A 10,985-nucleotide genomic window follows, 5' to 3' on the forward strand; every position below is an offset into this window, starting at 1 on the left:
TTTAAATTTGCCGCCCATCTCGCTGATTGGTCGCGGCCGGCCACCGTGACCAATCAGCAGAGCGGCGTTTAAATTTGCCGCCCATCTCGCTGATTGGTCGCGGTCGGCCGGCCACCGCGACCAATCAGCACAGCGGCGTTTAAATTTGCTGCCCATCTCGCTGATTGGTCGCGGTCGGCCGGCCACCGCGACCAATCACCAGAGCGGCGTTTAAATTTGCCGCCCATCTCGCTGATTGGTCGCGGCCGGCCACCGTGACCAATCAGCGTCGTATTAGTGTGGGCCTGGGAGCGGCGCTGCTTGTGCGGCTCCGTATTAGCGAGGACCGGGGAGCAGCGCTGCCTGTGCGGCTCCTTCTGCTGCGAGAAGGCGGGAGATGAGCGGCTGCTCGCAGCAGAAGCATCCCAACTGGCGGCGCCGCTCCCCGGTCCTCCGTTCACACTTGCTGTCGGGAGATCAGCGGGCCAAGCCGCTGATCTTCCGACGTTAGCCGCATGGAGGTCAGCGACGCCGGTCGGGTAGTTGTGCTGCTAGCGCCGCTCATCTCCCGGCTGCATCGCCGCTGACCTCCGTCCGCCAGATGAGCCGCTAACGGCCGCCATCTTTTTTCAGAAATCCAGCGGCGCTGATTGGCCGCTGCCGGACCAATGAGCAACGTGGGATTTCCAGGACAGACAGACAGACAGACAGACAGATAGACAGACAGACGGGATAAGACAATTATCTAGTAGATTAGTCAGGAAGTCCTTCCCTTCCATGATGTATATATACTTCAAATGTCGTGAAGGGGTTAAAGGGATTAAAAGGTAACTGGGCAATTATGTCAAAAGCTCTTTAGTGGGCTGCAAGGGCTTTTCCCTCGTTAAACCATCTTAAATAAAGCAGGTAAAAGGTCTAGAGCTGATTCCAGGTGTGGTATTTTCATTTGAAAGCTGTTGCTGTGAACCCATAAGAGTATGTGCCCAAGATCCGGAGCTGCTGCTGCCCCAACACTGCTGAACAGCCATGCAGCTTCCGCCCTCATTATGCAAATGAGCAGCCGCAATTTTTTTTCACACATGCGAACTTTCCTTATTGATGTTAGTCTATGGGGAAAGTCCACATGCGGACCCGCAAGAGAAATTGACATGTTGCGGGTCTGAAAGATGAGCTGCATGTCAGTGTCCACGGGTGATCCTCATGTGCTCGGAGACGCATAGTGGACATGGGATGTACTAGAAATCCATCCACTATGCTGTAACATCTGGACCCTGCAGATTTAACGCTGCATAGACACCCAGCGTCAAACCTGCAGCGGCTCCTGGCCGTGGGCACATAGCCTTACATGTGGTAAAAGGAGCTCTCAATACAATAGCAACAGACCATCATTAGGCAGAAAAAAAAAGAGAATTAGCAGAAATGTTAGGAGTAGCCAAATCAACAGTTTGGTACATACTACCAAAAATTGCACTGGTAAGCTAGGGAACTAAAAAGGCCTGGACGTGCACGGGAGACAATAGTGCTGTATGATCGCAGAATTCTTTTCAAGGTGAAGAAAAACGCTTTGACAACATCCACCCAAGTGGACAACAAAGTTTCATTGTCTACGTCTACCATAAAGAGAAGACTTCATGAGAGAAAATACAGAGGGCTCACCAGAAAGTGCAAACCATTAATCAGACTTAAAAATAGAAGGGCCGGATTAGACTTTGTAAAAAAAAATCTAAAGAAGCCGCCCAGTTCTGGAAAAGCATTCCTTGGACAGATGAAACTAAGATCAACCTGTATCAGGATGATGGGAAGAAGAAAGTATGGAGAAGGCTTGGAACGGCTCATGATCCAAAGCACAACACATCATCTGTAACACATGGTGGATACAGTGTGATAGCTTGGGCATGCATGGTTTCCAATGGCTCTGGGTCACTAGTGTTTATTGATGATGTGATTGAAGACAGAAGCTGCTGAAATAATTCTGAAGTGTACAGCGCGATACTTTCTGCCCAGATTCAACCAAATGCAGCAAGGTTGATTGGACGGCTCTTCACAGTACAGATAGGTAATGACCCAAAACGTACTGCAAAAGCAACCCAGGAGTTTAAGGCAAAAAAATGAAATATTCTGCAATGGTCAAATCAATCTCCGGATCTCAACACCACTGACCATGCATTTCACATGCTTTAGACAGAAGTTAAGGCAGAAACACCCACAAACAAGCAACAACTGAAGTCAGCTGCAGTAAAGGCCGGCAAATCATCACAAAGGATGATTAGTGATGTCCATGGCTTCCAGACTTCAGGCAGCCATTGCCTGCGAAGGATTCTCTACCAAACAAAGAAATTAACATTTTATTTATGGTAAAGTTCATTTGTCTAATTACTTTTGAGCCCCTGAAATGAGGAGACTTTGTAGAAAAATGAATGCAGTGCCTAAACGTTTCACAGGATATTTTTGCGTATCCCCTTTAATTAAACCTGAAAGTCTACACTTCAATTGCATCTCAGTTGTCTCAAATAAAAAATAGTGACACGTAGAGCCCAAATCACCAAGATTCGTCACTGCCCAAATATTTCTGGACCTGTCTGTATGTGCGGTGTGTCACTGATATGTAAGTACTATGTGGGGATGTGGTGTATGTGATATATAAATGGTATTCTCCGCCTCCTGCAATGACCAACTAAAACACAATTTTGTGTCACAATAGTGCATTCATTGGCGTGCCATGGATGGATGAAGTTACAGCCGCACTGCTACCACGCCACCTCCACACCATCCGGCCATACACTTATTCTTTTTTTATAGCTTACCACAGAAAAATACACAACATGTTAATGGTATAAAGCCACAGTGGAAGTGACGCGCCCCTGGGCCTGCTGCGTCGCGCGGCATCGCGCGCACGGGGGAGCTTACCCGGATCCGGATCAGATGGGGGTAGTAGTCTCGTGGCGGTGACCCGGTCCGTGCCCAGGGAGTCAAACTGAGTGGCAGTCTTTAGCAGTGGATGTTAGAATGTTCGACTACGCCACCCGTTGAATGCGGCTATGAAGCCGCCGCTGCAGGGCAGACCGCTGAGGCCGGTGATGTGGTTGTGCAGCGTAGATGGTATAACCCCCAACGGGAGGGGTATGGCCTCAGGGCAGCAGATGAGGATGATAGTGGTAGTGATGGTGCGGCAAGAAAGCTCAGAGACATGTGATGCAGTTCAGGGTTTTTACTCACAGGTGTCGCTCCGGTCACTCCGGCCTTGAGTGACCACCCGAGTCGTGCTGCGTCCACCAGGTGTGGGACCCGGCCAACCCCCAGGCAAGTCCAGAGCGTGGTCCTGAGCTCCCCTCTCTTCCTTGCTACAGGCCGTCTTCACCAGGGACCCACCTATGTCCAGCTTCCTCGGGCCTTATGGGGCAAAACCTCTCTCCGGTTTTCCTGACCCTATGTGGCGTGCCTTCCTGGTGGATATGGCGAGGGGTCGCGCCAAAACTTGTCCACGACCTCCGGTTCCTGGCTAAGGATGGTTTGCCTCCACCAGCTTGGGATCCGGTACCCTTTTCTGCCAACCCTTCACCCTTTTTGGTCACTCATGGGCTCTCAGGGTTCCCTCTTGTCCTGCGTCTCTGGGCCTCTCTTCTCTCTGCTTCAGGCCTGGCCCTGGAGCTGGGCCCAGCCGGAGCCACAGCTCCCTGTTAGCCCTCCTGGCTGAGCTCCTCTCTGGGCTCACTCCCTGAACTCACTGACTGACCGACTGACCTTGTCTCTAGATGGTGCCCACCTTATATACTCCCTCTATGTGTGAGCCCAGGTGACTAGCACCCAATGGGCTCCTACCTCTATGCCCAGAGCCCCTCCCCTATCTGCCCCTACACTACTGGGATGTTCCACCCCCCTCCCCACTCCAGCCAGGGACAGACACTGTCGTACCTGCACATTCACCTAGTGGGAGTACCATTGTTCTGTCCCCCGGAAATGGGGTGAATGTAGTGCATGCAGCTACTGAGCTCAGTCCCACACTCTATCCTTACCCGGGAGTGGAATACCACACCTCTGGTTTGAGGTGTAATACCCCTGTAGCAGCCGAGCCCTCGGGGTGCTACATTCCCCCCTGGTAAATCACAGCACGTCCTCGGGCTGTAAAAGAATAAAACATACCAAAACATACAAACTTTTTTTAAAACATACACTAACAGGTAAGACATCATAAACACTATCAGCAGATATAAATTTTTGGATATAAAACTTTTTCATATATAATGTTCTTGTTCTTCTGGCCACGGTGCAACTTGTGACCGGGTAAAGTGCAACAGTCACTGGTAGAAAACAGTTCTTTATAAAACCAGAAGGGGGCGCTTTAGGAAGCGCAACTATTTACATAATATGGCCGCTCTCAGTCCTCGGCCAGTGGGGATAAGGGATGGTTGCTCACAGTCCTCAGCCTGATTAGGGATGGGGACACACGGGTAACAATTCACTAGTCCCAACGGGGACCATATTTTAATTAGCAGCAGCCCTTGTACCCTAACGGGTAACTATTTACAGTTCCACTTTACCGTACTTCAGTAACGGCGTCCTCCTGCTCCTTCTCGCGGGTAGTCTTCAGACCCGTCCGGGTCCTCTTCATACCGTAGCTCCTCCTCGGTCAACCGGTGCACATGAAGAGCATATGGTCCCTTAGCACACTGATGCCGGGTGAAGGTGACCTCGTCACCCGGGTAAAGGTCACGTCCTCGGTGTCCCTCTGGCAGGTGGGACTCGACATCCCTGCGGGTAACAAAGACGTCGCCGGGGGTTCTGTGATCCCTGATAAAGCCCCAACCGTGCTCCAGTTGGAACTTGATTACGGTCCCGATGGCGCGGGGACCGTGGGCTGCACGGGGGTTTCGCCGGGTCCGGCGTTTCTGCTCCGCACTCTGGACTTGCAGCCGCTCCTCGCGGACCCGCCTCTCTCGCCGTTCCCTGTCGAAGACCTCCAGTTGTTGCCGGCAGCACTCCGCACGCTGGGCTGCGGCCGCCCGGGTCTCTTGGGTGAACCCGATGAGGTTTTCTCCAGTGGGGTCCCATGCGAACTGCGCCTCCTCCAACGGGAGTGGGGTGATCTTGGCGGGCGCCGGAGCCGGAATCAGGGGCTCACACAGAGGCCATTCCTTCTGGAGTCGGGGAGTGGTGTACTCCGGAGGCCACACAAAGGGCTGCCCATCCGGGCAAGTATGCTGGGCGAACAAGTCTTCACCCAAGGGTAGCACTTTGGAGGTCGAGGGCGCGGTGGTGGCAGCGGCGCCCGGATTCACCAGGCCTTGCGACCAGGCCGGCGGCACCCTGAAGGTGAAGGGCGCTGTTGGAACTGCGGCGCCCGGGGGTACTCGACCTTGCGACCAGGCCGGTGACGTTTCCTGCTTGGCCGCGCTCTGGGTTGAGGTGCATGTCGTCACAGGGGGCGTGGCCGCGGCTCCTGCCGCTTGAGGCCTAGTTTGGAGCGGTGGCGGTGCAGTAACGGGCACGGTCGGTGGGATTTCGGACTCTGCGACGGGGAGCTGGGGCAGGCTTACGGCTACTAGGCTTGGGGTAGTGACGTCCCCTTTACCTGCCTCCGTCTCTTCAGCTCCTTCCACGGCGTCGTCTCCGGCCTTCGTCCCTCCTGCACCATCCTCAGAGGCAGACAGGCTCCTCGTCCCGGGTAGCGTTCTTTGCTGGCGGGTTCCAGCCTGCAGGGCCATTTCTCTGCTCCACTCGGCCAGCACTTCTTGCTGCACTCGGGCCATCTTCCGAGCCAAGCCCTCCAGCGCGGTCCGTGCATGCTCCCGATCTTTGGGAAGCTGTGCCAGGATCTCCACCAGGCCTTCTGGGGTGGCGGCCTGCAACAGGCTCCTGACCAGAGGGTCGGTGCTGCCTGACTCTCCCTCCATCTCCGGGTGCGATCTCTCCAGACTCCCCCAGGCTGCACCCATCCTCTCTCTTTTTTGCTTGATCCGCCCATACTGAGGGTGGTCCCGGGGCCACTTGGTGATTGTCAGTTCCAGGGGCAGACCCCTCGCTCTGATGGACATCTCTATCATTGCAGTCTTTGCTGGTGGGGGCGGTCTCCGCTTTTGGCGCTCTTCTGGGACCAGGCCCACGATGGGAGGTGGTCTCTTGCCACCCTCTGGCACGCCCATAATGGCGTCCGCTCTGCCAGGGCGGGAAATCGTCCCAGATGGCGGGAATCGTCTCCTAATGGCGGGAAACTCCGTGGATGGCGGGAAAAGGCTGCAGATGGCGGGCAAACGGCGGGAAACGACCCGAGATGGCGTCCGATGACGGGGACCCTCTGGAATTGGCGGGAGACTTCTTCTTACGGTACATATAAACTTTTCTTCAGGCACGCAGTACCCGGTAGTTGCGGACACGTAATCCTGCCGACTACGCCAAAGTTGACGTGCCCCTGGGCCTGCTGCGTCGCGCGGCATCGCGCGCACGGGGGAGCTTACCCGGATCCGGATCAGATGGGGGTAGTAGTCTCGTGACGGTGACCCGGTCCGTGCCCAGGGAGTCAAACTGAGTGGCAGTCTTTAGCAGTGGATGTTAGAATGTTCGACTACGCCACCCGTTGAATGCGGCTATGAAGCCGCCGCTGCAGGGCAGACCGCTGAGGCCGGTGATGTGGTTGTGCAGCGTAGATGGTATAACCCCCAACGGGAGGGGTATGGCCTCAGGGCAGCAGATGAGGATGATAGTGGTAGTGATGGTGCGGCAAGAAAGCTCAGAGACATGTGATGCAGTTCAGGGTTTTTACTCACAGGTGTCGCTCCGGTCACTCCGGCCTTGAGTGACCACCCGAGTCGTGCTGCGTCCACTAGGTGTGGGACCCGGCCAACCCCCAGGCAAGTCCAGAGCGTGGTCCTGAGCTCCCCTCTCTTCCTTGCTACAGGCCGTCCTCACCAGGGACCCACCTATGTCCAGCTTCCTCGGGCCTTATGGGGCAAAACCTCTCTCCGGTTTTCCTGACCCTATGTGGCGTGCCTTCCTGGTGGATATGGCGAGGGGTCGCGCCAAAACTTGTCCACGACCTCCGGTTCCTGGCTAAGGATGGTTTGCCTCCACCAGCTTGGGATCCGGTACCCTTTTCTGCCAACCCTTCACCCTTTTTGGTCACTCATGGGCTCTCAGGGTTCCCTCTTGTCCTGCGTCTCTGGGCCTCTCTTCTCTCTGCTTCAGGCCTGGCCCTGGAGCTGGGCCCAGCCGGAGCCACAGCTCCCTGTCAGCCCTCCTGGCTGAGCTCCTCTCTGGGCTCACTCCCTGAACTCACTGACTGACCGACTGACCTTGTCTCTAGATGGTGCCCACCTTATATACTCCCTCTATGTGTGAGCCCAGGTGACTAGCACCCAATGGGCTCCTACCTCTATGCCCAGAGCCCCTCCCCTATCTGCCCCTACACTACTGGGATGTTCCACCCCCCTCCCCACTCCAGCCAGGGACAGACACTGTCGTACCTGCACATTCACCTAGTGGGAGTACCATTGTTCTGTCCCCCGGAAATGGGGTGAATGTAGTGCATGCAGCTACTGAGCTCAGTCCCACACTCTATCCTTACCCGGGAGTGGAATACCACACCTCTGGTTTGAGGTGTAATACCCCTGTAGCAGCCGAGCCCTCGGGGTGCTACAGAAGGACTTATGGATAATCGTGGAATGGGCATCGCAGAGAAACCATGGAGAAATACAAGAGAAAATATGTGACATAAAGACCCACAATGTATTTCAAACAGTAAAAAATACAATCTTTATTAGTTATAGATCGATAAAAGATCAATAAAGTTACACACAGAGTACAGCACACAAATGTTCATGTACAAGATTGAAATAAAGGGGTAACTCAAGCCCCCAGCATAAATGGCCCTACAAAGAGTAGTGAAGGTTCATTTACTGAAACATGGTCTTCAATTTTGAAAAAACTGACATAAAAAGCAATGTATATAAGACCAGTTAGAGACAAAGTACAGCTACATAAATAGTAGACTAGTCAGCCCAACTAGCTATCAAGTAGAGTAATATATATATAAAGCCAATATAGGCAATCACACAACAATATCTTCATGTAATTTTTAGGCTAAAGACAAGGTCTTCAATTTTTATATAGCTTGCAAAATATAATGAACAGTTTAGTCCAGGGTTCCCCAACTCCAGTCCTCAAGGCCCACCAACAGGTCATGTTTTCAGGATTTCCTTAGTATTACACAGGTGATAATTCCATCACCTGCACAGGCAACAATCCCATCACCTGTGCAATACTAAGGAAATCCTGAAAACATGACCTGTTGGTGGGCCTTGAGGACTGGAGTTGGGGAACCCTGGTTTAGTCAGACGGAGCTGCCATAAAAACAGTATATACAGGACCAGTTTAAAGTAAAGAGCACATGCTCATAGATAGTGAACTAGTGCCAAGCAGACTGCCATGTAAGGCAGTATATACAAAGACAATGTGAATAAACACCTATCAATACCTTCAAGTCCAGTGTAGACAGTGGGCCAAAAGCTGGGGGGTGAGTACCCACCCCAACGCGCGTTTCGGCGAGCCTTCCTCAGGGTGTATGTCACTGCATGTCAGCAGTCCTTTTTATATATGCAAGAGGAACCTCCGTTGGACGCCGCACAGCGGTTTCCACTTAGCTCTGAGGACCTGTGATGACGCTTATCGCGTCACGATGTGCGGAGCGAGCCGCGGCGTCAGCGTCACGTGATACCAACGTGACAGTTAGCTGACCGTCTCGCAGGTCCTCACAACAAGACGCCGAGAGCCGGGGAGCGCGCAGCCGACGTGACACGCAAGCGTGCTTGGTCGTCAGGGCAACCATGCAGAGGCTAATCGGGTGAGTTGCCAAGGAAAATATAACTGGCCCGCATGCTTATGGTATAGATAGTTAGGAAAACATCCATCTCAAAACAAGTTCAAAGCCATTCATGGACCTGGCAAAAGAACATCAAAAGGGGCTCGCTGAGAGTAGAACAGTAAACAAATCACATATATATAAGTGTGACAGCAAAATACACAATGTTTTACAGATAACGGGATAAATCATATCCCAATATATATTAGATACATTCAAAAATAATACATAATAATTTCAAAACGAATAAACAGGTGTAATAGAAAGTATCAACAGCCACAAAAGGTAATAATAATAGTATTTCTTCAATTCAAAGCACACAGACATCGATTTTGCATAGCCATAGTAGATACATTGTAGATAAGTATATCTTCATGGAAGAGATTGCTTATATCCTCATAATTGGAGATGGATGTAAACAGAGGCAGATCGTATATTGCATATATATAGCAAGATGGGACAAAAATAATGCCCACAATATGTCTGAACGGGACATGCAGATAAATGTACGAACATCTAGGATAGATTAAAAAACATCTATCCTAGATGTTCGTACATTTATCTCCAATTATGAAGATATAAGCAATCTCTTCCATGAAGATATACTTATCTACAATGTATCTACTATGGCTATGCAAAATCGATGTCTGTGTGCTTTGAATTGAAGAAATACTATTATTATTACCTTTTGTGGCTGTTGATACTTTCTATTACACCTGTTTATTCGTTTTGAAATTATTCTGTATTATTTTTGAATGTATCTAATATATATTGGGATATGATTTATCCCGTTATCTGTAAAACATTGTGTATTTTGCTGTCACACTTATATATATGTGATTTGTTTACTGTTCTACTCGCAGCGAGCCCCTAACTGGTCTTATATACATTGCTTTTTAAGTCAGTTTTTTCAAAATTGAAGACCATGTTTCAGTAAATGAACCTTCACTACTCTTTGTAGGGCCATTTATGCTGGGGGCTTGAGTTACCCCTTTATTTCAATCTTGTACATGAACATTTGTGTGTTGTACTCCGTGTGTAACTTTATTGATCTTTTATCGATTTATAACTAATAAAGATTGTATTTTTTTACTCTTTGAAATACATGATGGGCCTTTATGTCGCATATTTTCTCTTGTATTTCTCCATACACTTATTCTGCCTGCTACCGCCACTTTATGTTGCTGTCATTTATGGTTATGGGGTAGGGGACAGGGCATGACACTTCGGCTGCATGGGGCACAGACATTCCTGATGGCCGCACTGGAACTAGGGAGAATGGATACTGAAATGAGTTCATTACAGAGGCTAGTTGGGCACTTACATTGAGTATACATGGGCTCATAAACTCTTTTACATATTTTCAAAGTACACCAGTCTCAGTATGTCTAAAGATCAATATTCAATATGGTGTGAGTGCGGGAGTGTGAGTGGAGAAGTGTGAGTGCGCTGTCAACTACAGTTAAAAGTGGAGATCTTAGCGATTGTAGTTATATATTTATTTTATTTGCAGACAGATTCCAATGGTGTTCACAACACGAACAGTTTAAGGACTGGAGTCTTCAGTAGGTAATAAACACAAACAGATGCATCTCAATAAATTAGAATATCATAAAAAAGTTAAATTTATTTCAGTTCATCAATACAAAAAGTGAAACTCATATTATATAGAGTCATTACAAACAGAGTGATCTATTTCAAGTGTTTATTTCTGTTAATGTTGATGAGTATGGCTTACAGCCAATGAAAACACAAAAGTCATTATCTCAGTAAATTAAAATAATTAACGAAACACCTGCAAAGGCTTCCTAAGCATTTAAAAAGGTCCCTTAGCCTGTTTCAGTGGGCTCCACAATCATGGGGAAGACTGCTGACTTGAAAGATGTCCAGAAGGCAGTCATTGACACACTCCACAAGGTCCCAGAGTTTCAATTTTAATTTGGAAATCAAGGTCCCAGAGTCTGGAGTAAGAGTGGAGAGGCCACAATCCAAGCTGCTTGAGGTCTAGTGTGAAGTTTCCACAATCAGTGATGGTTTGGGGAGCCATGTCATCTGCTGGTGTAGGTCCACTGTGTTTTATCAAGACCAAAGTCAGCACAGCCGTCTACAAGGAAATTTTAGATCACTTCATGCTTCCCTCTGCCGACAAGCTTTT

The sequence above is a fragment of the Phyllobates terribilis genome, unplaced genomic scaffold (genome assembly GCF_046119375.1).
Source record: "Phyllobates terribilis strain yellow unplaced genomic scaffold, ASM4611937v1 Scaffold_4__5_contigs__length_816908805, whole genome shotgun sequence".
Lineage (NCBI taxonomy): Eukaryota > Metazoa > Chordata > Amphibia > Anura > Dendrobatidae > Phyllobates > Phyllobates terribilis.